This window comes from Lathyrus oleraceus, chromosome 3 (genome assembly GCF_024323335.1).
Source record: "Lathyrus oleraceus cultivar Zhongwan6 chromosome 3, CAAS_Psat_ZW6_1.0, whole genome shotgun sequence".
NCBI lineage: Eukaryota > Viridiplantae > Streptophyta > Magnoliopsida > Fabales > Fabaceae > Lathyrus > Lathyrus oleraceus.
This window is the reverse complement of record NC_066581.1, coordinates 1,305,269-1,324,011: the sequence shown is the minus strand read 5'-3', so window position 1 is coordinate 1,324,011 and position 18,743 is coordinate 1,305,269.

Here is an 18,743-nt window from a genome sequence, read left to right as displayed (position 1 = left end):
AAATATATATTTATTATTATTATTTATTATATTTAAATTTTAAAAAAAATTATATTATTATTCTTTACTATTGTATTGGTCAAAAAATAAATGTGTGCATGTTATTCATGCAAGAGCAGGGTATTATGAGACTTTAGTAGGTTTATAATAGTAGTTTGGAAATGATTAGAGCTTATCTGCGGTGGCGAGAATCTCTATATGACAGTGTTTACGGTGGTTTAGAAGTCCTGCTCACATGAGGTGAGACACTTTGTATGCAAGCATATAACATTGGGTATTGGGTGTGTAACTTATGATTTGCCTTTCTCCCGTTTGGGAGATATATTTATAAAGACCTTTGGATCTAGGGTTTTTTTTTTGGGAAAGATTAGCGCCTACCTAATCAATGGTCGAGCCTTGAATCCTTATTTTCTAGGGGACATGGTCCAGCTATTTTCCCTAACTTCTCTCTAACTAAGAGACGTCATTTTCGACGTTTTTCCACAACTAGGCAAGGGGAGGAAACTGGGTGTAACACCCCAACTTAATTAGTCTTTTATTTAGTTAATTATTTATTTGATTTAAGTGATTAAATTATTTAAATAATTATTTGATGTGATTTTGGGTGGTTTGGTCGGTGAGTGGTAATTTCGAGAAATTGTACTTAATTAATTAGTTTTAGTGATATTTTATTAATTAATTAATTAAAAGTTTGTAGAATATGAGGAGTTTGGCTAATTTTGCAAATTAATAAAATTAGGTGGTTAGTAGCGACTAGTTGGGCCAAAAACTGAATTATGAGAAGTTAATTAGAATATTATATATTCAGAAAATTAGAGAAACAAAGGTTATTGTGATTTTTGACGGTACGTGAAAAAGAAAAAAAAATATAGAGAAAGGGGAGAGCTAAGGCTTGGGAAAGGAAACTTCATAGATGGTTGTTGAATTATTTTTGTTGGATTTTCAAGGTAGGAGGATTATTCATCTAAGGATGCCTAAATTATGAAAGGATAAAGACATTTCCCTTAACCTCCAATAGGATTTTCTTCCTTTTTATTTTGATTGTGTTATGTGATGAATTATATGAATGTAACTCTATTTTATGCCATGAATTGATTGAAATTTGTGCTTTGTAATTGTGGTGATTGTTGTGTATGCTAAATTGTTCATAAGCATGATGTTTGGTATGAAATTGAGAGTTTTAAAGCATGAATAAAATTATGAATTTTGTGATTAATTGATGAAATAACTTGTTAGATTAATAGGAAATAACATGTTAATATGTGTTAATCTTATATGTGACAATTCTGGATTGTTTGGGAGTGTTTAGAATTGATTTGGGTATATTTTAAAGGTTCTACAATGGCGGGGCGCATTTCTGCTTCTATTAACAGGGTGACGAGTGTCACCTGCATGACGACTTGGGTGTCATGTCTGTGGAGATGTTGATGGACGTCAGCTGTCAGACGGGGAGATCGCCATGGTCTTCAGGCAAGCGTAAGCCTTATCGGTTGTTACAAGAGTGATAGTCAAGGGATACGGGTGATGACGGGAGTCACCCTGGTGGAGGGTTACCCGTCATCGTGTCAGTGAGTGTGATTTGACATGCTGAGTTAGATTTTTGGGATGATTGGGTCGTGCGGTCAATGTTTGGCTGTTGTTTGGTGTATTCTGACGAATATTAGTTGGTGGATTGAAGCATATAATTAATTGATTGTTGTTAATTAATATTATACATAAATGAGTGTTATGTGTAATTGTGAATATATATGGTAGAAATACAAGTATGATATTGTGTGAATTATTATGCATACTTGTTGATAAGTTGTAAAGGTGCGTAGTTCGTAGTGAGAACTACTAGAGATGCAGTGAATGCATAATTTATTTACATTCAGAGTGGGGTTGTATTCATTCTTTTATTGTTGTGTGATTATGTACAGTCATAGTAGGATTGTATTACGTTGTTAAATATCATACATCATATGTTGTCATTGTTGTGAAAGAGGCGTGTTCGATAGTTCAGATTGGGAACCAATGACTTCTCCCAAGCTCAGAGTGAGGGCCTGGAGCTCAGAGTGAGGGCCTGGAGCTCAGAGTAGGGGCTCGGGGTTCGTAGTTGATTGGAAACTAGTTCTTATGAAGAACCAAATGTTGAGTCGGTACCGCATACATGAGTTTAGTCGATGTCGAATTGCATTACATAAAAGTTGTGCGAATGAGATGTTTAAGTGTTGTTGAATACTTTTGTATGGAATTGTATAAGTGTGATTGTGATTTGGGTGAAATGTGAATACATGATATTGTGGTGCATATTTGATATATGCATAGTTTGTGATGTGTAAATTTATCTTGATTGTTTATGCACCGTTTATTATTTGAATGTGTTCTCACCCTTTTTGCGTTATTGCGTTTGTGCTCCTCTAGAGTATAGATAATCAGGTACCTGAGTAGGAGCTTGATGTAGAGGATGGTGTGTGTCTTTTTAGTTGCTTGTCGATCGAGTCTTATAGTTGAAGTCGCTCTGATATATAATGTAACACCTCAACTTATAATTATAGTATTTTATTTATGTATTCGTGTGATTTATTTATTATATCGAATTTTGTTGTTTTCGGAGCATAGGAGTAAGTTGGTAATTTACTAATTAACGGGGTTATGACACCTGAGAGCAGATAATTAAAATAATATTATTTGGATTATTGCAGATAATTAGCATATTAAATATTTTGTAATAAGATAGAACAATAGAAAATATATAATCTTGATTAAATTATTATTCAAATTAAATATTTATTTAACTTAAATAATAATTTAATTGAATAAATAGAAGAATGAAAATTTTGTGTAATTAGAGGAGAGTGTGAGGTGAAAGGAGATAAGTGGGGAGTAATTGGGCAAAAGGAGTAATTTTGAGAAATAAGGCCTATATAAATTTTAAAGTGTGAGTAGAAATTAGGTTAGAAGAATTCTGTCAGTACATGAAAAATAGGCAGAGGGACAAAGGAAAATTTTGGGGAAGAAGGGCTAGATTTGAGGAGAGGAATAATCTTCTTTGATGGAATCATCAACCTTGTTGCAAATCTAAGGTAGATAGGATTATCTACTTATTGGTGATTTTAGGCAAGCAGGATAATGAGGGTTCTTTACCCTCCTATCAGCGCTTGGGGTAAAATGATTTTCTGTATTTTCCCTTGTTTGCTTATGATCTGTTGAGAATGTTTGATATGTGTTTGCTCTGAGACCCTAATAGAGGATTTGAGATAAATCCATAAGGTCTCTATAAGCTATCATTTGTGTGTTATAACCTTGCATCAATGATGATCTATCGTATGAGTTACTTGATTTTGAGTTGATTTCTGTTGAATTGGGATTTTGCCTCCAGAATTTTGAACGACTCTGTTGGGATCGTTTGAGTTCCCAAATACGTGATATTAAGAACTCTGTTTTATTTCCCTAAACTTTTTCTGAGTCGATTAATTTGGAATTTTTCCCAATTATAGAGAAATTTTAAATTTTTATTATTTTACAAAAAATCAGTTTTTTGGCAGAAACAAATTTTGGACTTTTTGAAAAATCAAAAATCTGTTCAATAGGGAGAAAAACGTAGAAAAATCGCAGGTAGACTTAGAAGGGGATTGACCGCCTTATTTCAGTTTTCTCTTTTATTTTTTATTTTTTTTACCTGTCATACCCCAAAATTTTCCCTACCCTTTTATTTTTATTTTTTTACCTGGCTTACAACTTGATTCATCTATATGTATTTAGGAAGCATTCATATCATTCATCATGTATATGTAGGTTTCATTCATTTTATCTGCATATATTATATATTTCATCATTTCATCTTCATTTGTAACAATTAGGTCAAAGGCTCTTTAATGATGATGTTTTGCTTAAATCGAAAAGTACTTTGAATTTGGAAAATGGAAAGTAAAGAAGTGGTTGACTTTTGGTCAATATGGTTGACACTGTTGACCATACGTTTGACTGTTATTCTAGACGTTCCTAAACTTATTCATCCTCTTTCTCTAAGTCATTACGTCGTGTACAAAAAGAACGTACCATGTGTATGGTATATCATGATTTACAAAAAAGATAGAATTCGGACTTGCATCTGAATCATGGTTTTGATTTGCTTGAAATACTTATAAGATTGTTAGAAATTATTATTTTTAAATGGATTGATACTAGAATCGTGAACGAAATCATTTTCCTTATAAATATTTCAAGCACTCTAAAATGTCTTAGAGTTAAAATGCAAGAATACCAAGGATAATTCAGCTTACACTCGAGTTTGCACAAGACCGATGAAAACTCGAATAAAGGAAGATGAAATCCAAAATTTTATGTGAAGAAAATAGGTTTTTCTAATGTGTTTTTATTAATCTGGAATTCTCAATTTATAGGTCAAACTGGTGTTTTTTCACAAGGTTGCGATCCTTGATGAAACACACACTTCCAGCCACACTTTTGCCAAGTGTTGCATTGTTTCGCCTACATCAGCACTTTCAAATGTTGCAATGTTTCGCTTACAATAATACTTTTACCAAATATTGCATAGTTTTGCCTACAATAACATTTTTCAAAGGTTGTACTATTTCACATTCTACAACACTTCACGAATTGTTGCCTATTTTCGAATTTAAACCTACTGCAATACTTCACATATGTTATCAATTTCTGAATTTAAAACTAGTACAACATTTCACAAGTGTTGCTTATTTATGAATTGATAAATTAATCTTTACTTAAATATTCTTTTATCATTTTAGAATACACTTATGATTAATAATTGTTAATAATTTACTAACATGTCCTATAATGGTTAGACCCAACTTTAGCTCAATGACTCTAAACTAGATGGAAGTGTTATCCTCGAATTCGATTTGGGGGATTTTGGCGGTCTTACCTGTGATCGATCATATTGAGTCTTTTTTGCATCGGTTCTGTTGAATTGCAATTCCTTGTGTCGAAGTAGAATGCTCGATAGAAGCAAGGAAGTGCCAAACCACCTAGTATGTTGAGTTGTATTAGTGTGTCGAAGTGTCGAAACATGTTACTTCACACAGGATTTCGACTTGTGCCTATTTTACTAATGTTGGTTATTTTGGGCTTTTATAGTTTTGGGATTTGGCTTGAGGTCAAAGTTAACCTAAATCTATAAATAGAGGGAGTAACCCTTATTTTTGTAATGAAGTGAATAAACTATTCATAACATTGTAATTCACAGTATTTTGCAGTTGCAAAGTGAATAAGAAGTTTTCCACAGTTTGTGGGGAGAGAGAAACTCTACAGAATTTAATTCTTCTTCTCCTTCATCGTTCTTTACTATTTTTATTTCTCCATTGTTCTTATTTTTCATTGTTATTGTGTGGGTGATAAAATCTTGTTCATCAAGATTGATTGAAATTCTCCATAGGTTTTGGTGTATTTCTAACATCTGGTATCAAGAGCTTCGGTTTAATCGATTTGTGAGAAGAAAATCACCATGGCAACGAATCATCCAAACGGGTATTTTCCAGTAAATCTCTCGATTCTCAAGAATAATAATTATGAGAATTGGTGCAAGCAGATAAAGGTTATGTTTTGTTATCAAGATCTTTGGGATTTTGTGAATGAAGGAGTAGTAACGCTTGTAGAAGACGTGATAGATCAAGAAAAGGCTGCACATAATGAATTGAAGAAGAAAGATTATAAAGCTCTCTTTATAATCCATCAATGTGTTGATGCAGATAAATTTGAAAAGGTTAGTGATGCAGAGTCAGCAAAAGAAGCATGGGAAATTCTGGAGAAATTGTTTGGAGGTGCAGAGAAGGTGAAAGAGGTGAGGTTACAAACTCATAAAAGAACATATGAATTTCTTCAGATGGAAGACAAAATGAAAGCATAACTGATTTCTTCACCAAGGTTACGAAACTGGTGAATCAAATAAATGTATGTGGAGAAGTGTTGACATCAAGATCTGTTGTTGGAAAGATCTTGAGGTCGTTGGCTCCAAAGTTCGACCATGTGGTAGTAGCCATAGAAGATTCGAAGGATTTATCAAAACTAACAAAGGAAGAGCTTCAAGGGACGCTTGAATCTCATGAACAAAGAATAGCTGAAAGAGCTGCAGGAAAGTCGAAGAGTGATATGGCTTTGCAGGCTCAATCATCAAAAGAAAGAAAGGGCAAAGGAAGCTGGAATGGCAACAAAGGTAGAGGAGGCTACAATAATTCGACTGGTTGAAATCAGCAAGAAGGAAACTGATCGAATCAGAGAAAACCCTGGAACCAAGGTAACCAAAGAGGTGGTGTTGCAGGTAGAGAAAGAGGTGGTGGTCAAAATCCAGACAAGAGTCACATTCCGTTTACAATTGTCAGAAGTATGGTCACTATTCTAGTGATTATCCAGAAAAGAAGAAGAATCAAGAAACTTATGCAAAGCTGGCGAAACATGAAGAAGAAGAGATGTTGTTGATGGTTACAACAAGAGATGAAGAGAGATTCAAGGACCAGTGGTACTTAGACTCAGGATGCTCATCACACATTTATGGAAGGAAAGATTGGTTTGTCAAGATAAAGCCCTCAATGAAGAACATGGTGAAATTTTCAAATGACAAAACTCATGCAGCTGAAGGTGTTAGTGATGTTCTGATTATGAGAAAAGATGACATGAGGTCAGTAATTTCAAATGTGTTATACATACCAGGCATGAAGAGAAATTTGCTCAGCATATGGCAGTTAGTCGAAAAGAACTACAAAGTGTCGATCGAAGACAAGATGATAAGAGTTCTCGACTCAAATGAAAGGTTGATCTTGAAGGTTCCAATGTCTCAGAATAGAACCTTTAAGATTGAACTAAATGTGATGGAGCATAAGTGCCCTGCGACAGCAGCTGTCGCATCTCGAAAAATACGATTCCTCACGATGGTCGCGGAAAAAATGTTGTTCGAACAGAGTCGCCACCGAACTTTATTTATCCTAATGAAAGGATAGGAAAATATCGATAAAACCTTAAGGAAATAGAAAATGGTCGTCGCAACCATATTCGGGTTCGGGAGTGTATTACGTAAGGGGAAGGTATTAGCACCCCTTACGTCCGTTGTACTCAACGGGAACCTTTTAGTTCTAATGTGTGTTTCGAGTGTTAATTTATGTTTGTTTGTTATCTTTGGTTTATAAAAATAGAAATTGATGGGAACCTTAGAAAGGGAAAAGAGAGTTTTTTTTTATTAGTGTGCTCGCGAAGATACAGCAATCTCCTGCCTACGTATCCTTAAATAAGGAAATCAGAGCATTCGTAGTTCGGGAAACTACGGTTGGTTAGTGTTTTTTAAATGAACAACTATTTAGATCACATCCTAAAGGCTAAACGTTGGCTTGTCTACTCTCGGCGGAGGCTTAAGCATTAGTTTGTTGTGCGCATCAGAAAGGATTAAACAGTGTTCTTTTTAAAAAGAGTTTTGATCACACGAGGGTGACAAGTTGAATTAATATGTTGGGTGTTTTGTTTGATTGGTTATGATCGCACGAGGGCGAGAAAAGATAGGTTTGATGTGTTGAGATATTTTTGGTTGGATGACGATTACTCGGATAGTCGAGTAAGATAACTCGTATCCTAAATACCGAGAAAGGGAATAGAAGACTCTAAACCACTATCTGTTTCATCTGAGTATTTATGAAAATAAGGTTGTATAAGATTGACGTATTTTAGTATGAACGACAAATACTCGAATGACTGAGTAAAACAACTCATATCCAAGCATTTGAGGAGAGGAATCGAAGACTGAAGACCATCTCCCTTTTTGCATAATTTGTTATGAAGGTGGTTTGATTATGTTTGCGGAGAAATGACAATTGTTCGATTGATCGAGTAAGAGAACTTGTGTCCAAATAATCGAGGAGAAAAATTGAAGACTCAGAGTCATATCCCTTTTCGTTTCTTTTTATAAAATGGTTCGATTTGTTTGTACTTAAATGGATTAGAAATGACGACCATTTGACTAACCGAGTAAGAAAACTCGTATTCAAATAATCGAGGAGAGGAGTTGAAAACTCAAAACCATCCCCCTTTTCATTTTCAAATGAAGTGTTGTTTAGATGTGATTAAGTATTTCAATTTAACTTTCGATGTCGGATCGAGGTTTTAAAATTTGCATTTTTGTGAATGAATTGAATTTATTTAGTGAATAATCCGTCTAATCGATTAATTAAAACCGAATAGGTCTCATTGTAAGAAGGCTCAAGAGTAAGCCATGTGAGGTTGATGGCGATGCTTTTACAAGCGATCGACTTACAAGGGTGTTTTGAAAATGGGCTCGACTTTGAATCGAGAAGTATGTGATTTATTTTGAAATCGGCTCGGATTATTTTAAAATCGATGAAAGCGACGTGATTTTGTCACAATTATAACATGTCATTTCGTGTACACTCAAGGTTCGATATAAACAAATAGATAAAAAAATAATCATGCACATACACTCTTCAAGATAAATAAACATCTAAATTATGAAGGACACTTGTGATTCTATAATCAATTAATTAATTGAATGTTTAACGAATTATTTTATTTTAATTAAATAATAAATAGTAATAAAAAAATGAATATAACCAAATAATTAAATATTAATAATGATAACAACCATATAATTGTGTATTTACTTTTAAAAATTAATAATAATAATAGTAATATAATTACATATTTACTATATATATAAAAAAAATATTAACAATAGTATAATTATAATTTCGAAAATAAAATAAAATAATATTAACAATAGTATAATTATAATTTCGAAAATAAAATAAAATAATATTAACAATAGTATAATTATAATTTCGAAAATAAAATAAAATAATATTAACAATAGTATAATTATAATTTCGAAAATAAAATAAAATAATATTAACAATAGTATAATTATAATTTCGAAAATAAAATAAATAAATCAAAGCATTGTTCTATTCTAATGATCAAAGAATTTAGTGTAAATCAAAGCATTGTTCTATTCTAAACTGTAGGGGTGTGAGCAGTCAAGGAACATGGGCCTAAGAGCAAAGGAAAACCCAGGAAGGGTCTGGTCAAACGTTGACCCAGAAGACTCATCCTTTGAACGGTGACAAGTGTCTAGGGTTGGTGACACTTGTCACCGCCATCTCACCAAACCAAACACGGTTATCTTAAAACAAAAGTAGGGAAAATAAATCATCATTTTTCAATTTCCATTCTCTCTCTTCAATTTCCAACCTTAAACAAAACGCTCTGCACAGAGCGTCTCTCTCTGCAAACCCTAAAATTCTTTCCTCCCGGAGAAGACGGTCGAAGGCGGCGGCTCACGGCGGAGCCTCCGCTCTTCTCCGGTCACCCTACCCCAAAACACCACCTAGCTTACTAAACACGACCTTCTAAGGTCGAATCTGAACCCAAAATTCCCTAAACTAAGCTCAAACCTTCTAGATCTTTAAACCCTTACCGCGAAATCATGGCTTTTGCATGCAGCGACTTAAGGAAAATAATGAGGATTCGTTCTACTTACCACGGCGATGGAGGTGGAAAGACGATTTTAGGTGAAGAAGAGTGTTTTGATTCGAGTCCGTCGCCGGCAACCCGTCTCAGTTTCAGATAAGTTTTCTTCTCAATCTTTCTTCTTGTTTCCTTTTTCTTTCTCTGTTAACTTATTTCTGATGGTTATATGGATGCAAAGCTGTTTTAATTTCTTCTTACGATTTGCTGGTTTTTTGAGTATTATGTGTTCAGTGTTCTTAACAAAACTAGTTTAGGTTACTCTCTGGGATTTTTGAGAATATTTCCTCTGTTTGTTTTTAGGGTTTTTTTTAAGAAAATCCTGCTGTGTTGTTTTTGCTGTTAACTTCTGATGCCCTTTAATGATGAATTTTCTAAGCCTTAAAAAGACTCTCTTCTGTTACGCCTTTTCTCCTCCAGATTATGTGGGATGCGTTTTTTGCAAATTTGTTACTGTTTTAGATCGTTGTTGAAATGCTTTTTTGGATATTCATGTTAGTCTTCTGGATAAAGTTTTGAACTGAATGATTTATCAGTTATCTTTCAGTTCCTTAAGCGCTTCTAAAAAGGGCTTTTTAATTAAGTTGTTTTTCTCTCTGCAGGTTACAACTTGAAGTGACTTTGATGGAATGGAAGGTGGCTGCGTGAAGCTTCAAGAAAGCAAGTTTGAGGCGTACCAGTTCCAATGGTTTTTTGGGGAATTCGTTCCTATCTGTTGAAATTGCAATAACATTCTTATTAAATTAAGATGTAATTAATTATTTTTTTAGGTTAACCGTATATTTTGGATTATTGGGTTAAATTTTAACTATGTAATTACTTTTTAAGCATTCAAAACTTTTCTCAATATTTCTAGTTATGCTAATCAATTAAGTCATTTTGAACTTTGTCCTCTTATTTCAATTGGCAACCTACTTGGGCCACCATGAACATCCAACCAGAAATTTCCTCTAGCATGTTATTGTTTAACAAAATACAACTATGACCAAAAATTTAAAATGAGGCATGTTAATACAATTTCAACTTTTTAAAAACAACACACTTTCAACTTAGGTACAAAGAAACCAAATATAGTGACTTAATTTAAAAACCACACAATTCTAACTTCAACACATGAATCTTAAATATAGGGACTTAATTTAAAAAAAACACCATTCTAACTCAAAAAAAATGCAAATTTAATTTAGGAACCTATGAAAGACTTAGAACTTGGCATAAATATTTGGGATGTGTAAATGGACTAATAAATAGTGATCATAGAAATAATAACATGGCTCTTAATACTTACTATAAGAAAATAGATTTTGGATTATTAGTTTAAAAAGATTCAAACCACATTTTAGATTATGAACACACTTATGCAAATGGGCCTTTGAAACAAAGAGATCTCATGGGTGTAACACCCCAAAATTTGCCCTCCTTATTCACGCATTCATTTTTAGGTCATTTAACATTAGATACATTGCATTTCATCATGTCAATCGGGATTAGCTCCAAGAAGCTTGAACATCATCCATGACACTTTGTGGGTTCTATTTAGATGATCAGTCAACACAAGGGAAAGACTTGAGTTACTTCCAACAGGGGTCTATTCGTCAGTCAAAACGTTAATCTTGAAGGAGCAAAAGTTTGTTCATGAATTGTCATGCTCGCTAGGCGAAGCCCACGCGTTTCGGAAAAAAAATAAACGAAAAAATAAATAATAATAATAATTAAATAAATAAATAAATAAATAAAAAGAAAAAAATCTCAAACTTGGACCTCTCTCAAAAGCCCACTAAACTACCAATATTAGCCTATAAATACTAGAGTTTCATTGAAACAGAACAGACAGAAGAAGGAAGAGAAGCAAAAACACTCTAAGGTTTCCTTGGAACAAAACCCTGGACAAAACCTGGAGAGAAACCTGACAGAGAACTCAAAGCAGCCTCCAAACCCTAAAGGGAACTCAACTGCACAGAATCACCTCTGCCTCACATAAACCCTAAAGATTGTTTTGTAAACCTCACAGGTGCAACTCGATTTCAATCAAGCTCTCCAATCAGGTTTGCCCTTATTCCCATTACCTTTATACTCTTAATTTAGATCATCTGAATGTATGAGGTATGATGGATGAATTACATTAGGTTTTTGCCCGCGGGTTTTAAATGTATATGAATGTATAAATAATGCCTTGAATGCTTAATCCTTATCGTGTTTCACTAACCCTTTTGTTGAGTTTTTGTGAAGGCTCACATGACTTTTGCAGGGATAGCTCGCTGGATATTCCACTTTGCTCGTGGGATAACATTTGGGAGATTTATTCTGATTGCCTTGTTGGCTCATTTACTTTATGCATGTTTGTTTTGTATGTATTCATATCCCCACAGGTAGCGCGGTTCCTTCGTCGAGGACTGCCCTTTTGTCCTTGAGCATCCCCCAAACCTTAAAACCCAAAGCAACACGTTAACTCCTTCTACTACAGGCGAGTAAGTCTCCAAATGTCGAGTATCCGGTAGATTGCGTAGTGACGTCGTTCGTCCAAAACCCAATCCATAACCCCGTAGTTAGCCGAACTACGGCTTGCTCTGATTCTCATTCCATATGAGATACGTAGGCATAAGACGCGATGTCTTAGCGAGCACAATTACCCTTAACCCCTAGGTAGCCGAGCTACGAAGACTCTGATTCTCATATTCAGATGAGATACGTATGCAGTGGATGTGACATCCGTGCGAGTCATTTTCTTTTGACCCCTTCTTTTTTTAGTAAATAACACATTAGATAAACCCACACCCTTTAGACAAGAACTACAAAAGTGGATCCCGTAGAGTACTACGGATGCGTAGGGGTGCTAATACCTTCCCTTCGCATAATCGACTCCCGAACCCAAGATTTGGTTGCGAGACCCTGTCTTGTCCTTTCCTTTTTCCAGGTTTACTTCGAGCGTTTCCTTTCCCTCCTTTGGGATAAATAACGCACGGTGGCGACTCTCCTGTCTTTCTTCGCCGGTTGTTTTTTTTCGCATTCCATTTTTCAGGTTGCGCCAGCTGGCGACTCTGCTGGGGACCCGGTTTCCCTAAGCGAGTCCCTCCTAGCTTTTGTAGGTTGTTTGTTTATTGGGTGTTTATTCTTTTGTACAGTTATTTATCTTTCAGCATTTACCTGCTTTATTGCATTGTGTACATATGACTGCCGTATCTGCTGGTTCTGTTTGTGAGATGAGTTCTATACCCGAACTCGAGTGCACTTAGGATAGGAGAATGGCATAGTCTTGTTGACTTGTGTGGAGTTATTCCTTAGCAAGTTGACTTGCAAGCCCATTCACTTGGTGGAGGTCATGTTGGGATCAATAATGTCACACAAGTAAGTTGTGGTTAGACATTACTTTTTCCAATATAGACCTTAGAAGCCAAGGACCTTAGTTTACCAAACCCATCTTAGCCTATTCGTAGGATGTAGTGCGAAAGTCGTTCAAGTGTAAGATTTGATACGATTGTTACGCGATACTACACTCATAAGAGTCTCTCTTGAGAATATTTTTGGAATACGAGTAGTCGTTCCTCCGATAATATCTGAAAGATGGGATTATGACTATGGGAACCTTTTGTAGAACATGTTTGGCAGGTTTAAACCTTAGTACACTCCCTTTGGGTGGTTCTTAACCTAAACTCCATGCTCGTGACTTGCAACAAACCCTTGATTCATGGTTGATCCGTTCAGGTATCCTTAATATCAATGAAACTTGGGTGTTGATAAGGTGTAAACCATAATCCACCAAAAATGGATGGTTGATATTAAGGATAACATGATCCATCCCATGACCTTTGTTTGGTGTGCTTTGCTTGATCCTTTTAATTTCTCTCCAGGCAGTGCAACCTGACAGATGTTTAAGCGGATCCAGCAATTCTGATTGACATGCCATTGCATTGCATAACATCATCTGCATATTTGCATCCAACATCTCATGCTTATTCATTTGCAGGGTATTCCCTTTTTAAGGGGGGGCCTTAAAATCGAATAAGCAGTGCATCGCATACCCTGTTTCGGGATGTTATTGGTCCCAAGCGAGTTCACAGGTACCCGACAAAGGAAAACCGTCCACGACTAGCAATGGACCAGATACAGAAAGAACTGGCTGATATGCGTGAAAGGATGGATCTGTTCATGACATTGATGACTGGTATGGCAGAAGGCCAGACGAAGCTGAAGGAATTGGTTGAGCAACCGAGGCCCGATCCAAAGGTGGAAATACCAAGTGCTGAGGGGAACCCTGGTAACCCTGGGAACGCTGATAACCCTGTGAACACTAGTAATGCGGGTAACGCAAATGCTGATGGAAACCCGGGTAATGTTGGCAACACGGGAAATGTTGGGAATGGTATTGGCGGAAGGTACAATGTGAATCAAGGGATTCGGATTAACGGGCGCCCCGTTACTGAAGATTGTTAGTATGATCAATTTTCTTTGCACGACGAGGCCCTCGAGACCACTCGCCGTATGGATGAGCTTGCTAAGAAGCTCAAATCTTTGGAGTCTCAAAATTCCTTAGGTTTTGATGTCACCAATCTTGGTCTGGTTCAGGGAGTAAGGATCCCTCACAAGTTCAAACCCCCTACTTTTGAGAAATACAACGGGGCTTCTTGCCCACGCACTCATCTCCAATCTTATCTGGGAAGGTTGGGAGCTCACACTGAAGATGAAAAGTTGTGGACGTACTATTTTGAAGACAGTTTAACTGGAGCTTCTCGTGAATGGTATTCTCATTTGTCTCGTACTACCATCAAGATCTGGAAAGACTTGGCAGAGGCTTTTGTCAAGCAATATCAATACAACTTGGACATGGCTCCAAATCGGACCTTGTTGCAAGGAATGTCTCAGACTGCCAAGGAAACCTTTAGAGAATATGCTCAGCGTTGGAGACAGATTGTTGCATCCGTCCAACCCCCTATATCTGAAAGGGAGATGGTGGACATGTTCATGAACACTCTTCAAGGAAATTATATCGAGAGATTGGCTGCTTGCCCGTCAATCAGCTTTGCAGAGATAGTGATTGCTGGAGAAAGGATCGAGAGTCTGTTGAAGATGGGCCGAATTCAAGACAACAGTGCTTCCAACTCATCAGTTCCCAAGAAACCGTTTGCTGGTAACGGTCAGCGAAGAAGAGAAGGTGAGACGAGCGTTGTATATACCGGCAGAGGCAGGGGCAGAGGACGCCCTAATTATTATCAAGATCAAGTGGCCGCAGTCACTATTCCAACACCTGTTCCTCAACCGCAGTATCATCCGCAACAGCAACCCATGTACAACAATCAACAACAAGGAGGTAATCCGGGTCAGTAGAGACCCTATCAACAACGTCCAAGGCAGGCGGACCGGGTCATTGAGCAATCCCAATGCCTTATTCTGTATTACTTCCCAAGCTGATTGACATGAATCTGGTTACGTTGAGAACTCTGGCCCCACCGGTCGATCCCAACAATCTGCCTAGAGGTTATGATGTCAACGCCAGATGTGCTTTTCACTCCAACGCACCTGGCCATACTATAGATAATTGCAAGGCTCTCCAGCTAAAGGTACAAGATTTGAGAGATGCCCAGGCCATCAATTTTTCTCCGGTGCCTAATGTTATCCAAAACCCGATGCCAGCTCACGGCGGGCAGAGGATTAATGCTGTTGATAGTGGGGAAACTTTGAATTTGGTTTCTGATGTGACTAAAGTGAAGACTTCGCTATCGGTGGTGAAAGACCGACTCTTGAAAGGACGGATTTTCCCGGGCTGTGGGGAAGAGTGCAGAAATTATCAAGCTGCCGAGAACGGATGTGACAGTTTGAGAAGGGGTATTCAGCAACTGATAGATGAAGGTTGTCTTCAGTTCGATCAGACTCGTCCAGTGAAGAATGATGTGTCGACAGTAACGTTTTATTTCACTCCTGAAGAAATATATGTTCCCGAGAGACCCGCTCCGACAACAATATATTTCCCAGAAAGTCCAGCACCAATTTACTCTGACAACCCTCAACCGACTTTGATTGGTCCGGTCACCATCACGGTACCAGTACCTGTTCCGTATGAGAAAGACAGTGCTATCTCGTGGCACTATGAGGCTGATATCTACTGCCAGGGGCAGAAAGTTAACGAAGAAGACATTGACATTGGTAGCTCCGTTGTAGACAATGTTGGAGGAATTGGTGGCTTCACTCGCAGTGGACGCCTATTTGCACCATCAACATTGTGCACGAATGCTGAAGCTGAGGCAGCTGCCAAGGCTAAAGGAAAACAGGTATCCACCGAAGAGGTTACTACCGAGGAAGTTCCTCCTAAGACCGCATTCGAGAAGGAAGTGGATGAGTTTATGAGGATTATCAAGAAAAGTGACTACAAGGTAGTCGACCAGCTAAATCAGACACCCTCAAAGATCTCCATTCTCTCACTATTGATGTGCTCTGAGGCACACAGAGCAGCCTTGTTGAAAGTACTGAATATGGCTTATGTTCCCCCAGAGATAACTGTTGACCAGCTGGAGTCGGTAGTTTTGAATGTACACACTAGCCATGTGCTAGGTTTCACCAATTATGACCTAACATCTGAGGGCAGGAATCACAACAAAGCCTTGCATATCACAATGGAATGCAAAGGGACGGTGATTTCCCATGTTTTGGTTGATACAGGTTCTTCTCTGAATGTTCTCCCAAAGAAAGCCTTAACGAAGTTGGATTGCGATGACGCCACCCTGAGGCCGAGTAATTTAGTTGTAAGGGCTTTTGATGGCTCTAAGCGAGTTGTTTGTGGCGAAGTTGAGTTGCCAGTTAAGATTGGACCGCAGGTATTCAAGAGTACCTTTTATGTGATGGATATCCAGCCTGCTTATAGTTGTCTGCTAGGTCGACCCTGGATTCATGTTTCCGGTGTTGTTACTTCTACTCTCCACCAGAAGCTCAAATATGGACTAGAAGGTCAGATCGTCACCATCTGTGGTGAAGAGGATATTTTTGTTAGCCACCTGTCTACATTTAAGTATGTGGAGATGGATGGCGAGATGCATGAGATGCTGTGTCAGGGCTTCGAAGCCATAAACATCAGTGAGGTCGCGCCCGAAACTGTCTTTTCACCTGAGTCTGAGAAGGTCGGGACTTCTATCTCTTCATACAAGCAAGCTGTTGAAGTGGTTAAGGCTGGTAATGCCCAAGGCTGGGGAAAATTTGTGGAGCCAATCATAAAAGAAGACAAGTTTGGATTGGGGTATACTCCGGGGTCTCAGAAGAATGAAGCCAGTACTTTCTCCAGCGGGGGTTTGGTTTCTCCCCACACCGTCAATGCTGCAGATGAAGACAAGGCTGACAGCGACTGTGACTTAGATAGCTGGATTCACCCGTGTGTCCCAGGAGAAAAGCTCGACAATTGGTCGTCTGAAAAAAGTCGTCCGGTTTACTCTACTGAAGGAGTAATTTTTATTGTTTTCCTTTTATCACATGCATAACAAAGTCTTACACTTTGACCAAGGTGTAATGACTCATATGTAGGGCCATCCATTTAGTTACATTTCGCAATTATTTTCATCATCAACAAAGGACAGCTTTTGCAAACAATTTTGTGTTCTCTTTCTTTCAATTATTTTTACTTTTACAAAAACGGCAATGTTTCTTTTTCATGTTTCTTTTTCGTTTTTCTTTCCAAAAAAAACACCTCATAAAACTGATCACCCGGATCTCACTGCTAACGACACTGCTATGGCCAAGTATGACTTCGACAATCCTATCTATCAAGCCGAAGAAGGGGTTGAGGAAGATTGTGAATTGCCTGAGGAGTTAGCCAGGTTGTTGAAACAGGAGGACCGAGCTATCACACCTTATCAGGAGGTGGTTGAGACCATCAACATTGGTACCGAAGACGATAAGAAAGAGATCAAGATCGGGGCCAGTCTAAAAGGCCGAGAGGAAAAGACCGTTGATCATGTACTTGACTGTGTTAGAAAGGTCAATGGGTTGTGTGCTCGGTCAGCATGACGAGTCAGGTCGAAAAGAGCATGCAATATACTACCTTAGCAAAAAGTTTACCGACTGTGAACAAAGATACTCACTGCTCGAGAAAACTTGCCGCGCTTTGGCATGGGCTGCTCGCCGACTAAGACAGTATATGTTGAGTCACACGACTCTATTGATATCAAAGATGGATCAAGTCAAGTATATTTTTGAAAAGCCAGCAGGGTTGCTAGGTGGCAAATGATGCTGACAGAGTATGACATCCAATACACTTCACAAGAAGCCATCAAAGGAAGTGTCTTGTCAGACTATCTTGCCGCGCAACCGATTGATGATTACCAACCTATGAGGTTCGACTTTCCTGATAAGGACATCATGTTTCTCAAATCGAAAGATTGCGAGGAACCACTCCCGTAGGAGGGGCCTGACCCTGAATCCAAATGGATTATGATGTTTGATGGGGCGGTCAACGTCAATGGTCGCGGAGTTGGTGCAGTGTTGATCAGCCAGAGGGGGTTCATATGCCATTTTGTGCCAGAATAACTTTTCCCTGCACCAACAATGAAGCCGATACAATCAGCTGAGCCTAGTTGAGGAAAAGAGACTAGAAGTTATATGCCATGGCCAACTATATCAGAGACGAATGAAGAGAGCGTTTGATCAGAAAGTACGCCCTCAGGAGTATCAAGTCGGCGAATTGGTACTCAAAAGAATTCTTCCTCCCAACACAGATCGCAGGGGCAAATGGACACCGAACAACGAGGGTCCATACGTGGTTAAAAGAGTTTTCTCTGGCGGAGCTCTGATGCTAACAACCATGGATGGCGAAGACTTCCCGTCCCCTGTCAACTCAGACGCGGTTAAAAAATACTTCGCATAAAATAGACCCGCTGGACAGTAAAAAGAATAGTCCAGGCAAAAAAGGGGCATCCCGACGAACCAAAAAAAAGAATGAAGAGGTTTGGGCAAAAATTAGGGATATAAAAATCAAAAAAAATGTAGACCCGGTGAGTCGAAAACCTGAAAGGGCGGCTCAGGCAAAAAAGGGTATCCCGGTGGATTGAAAATCCAAAAGGGCGGTCCACGCAAAAGTTAGGGAATAAGCGAATAACTGCGATCTGAGTTCATCCGTGTTATATCACCGTTTCATTCAATCCGGCAATCTTCGAAGGTAAAAGATCGACTAATCATCCACTTCAGAAAGCAAGATGAGCAGAGCGTCTTGAGGACATACGAGCCATAGCAGAGTCGAAACTTGGTGGGACCCCGTTTCCACATTGCCATTAGGATAGTTTCTC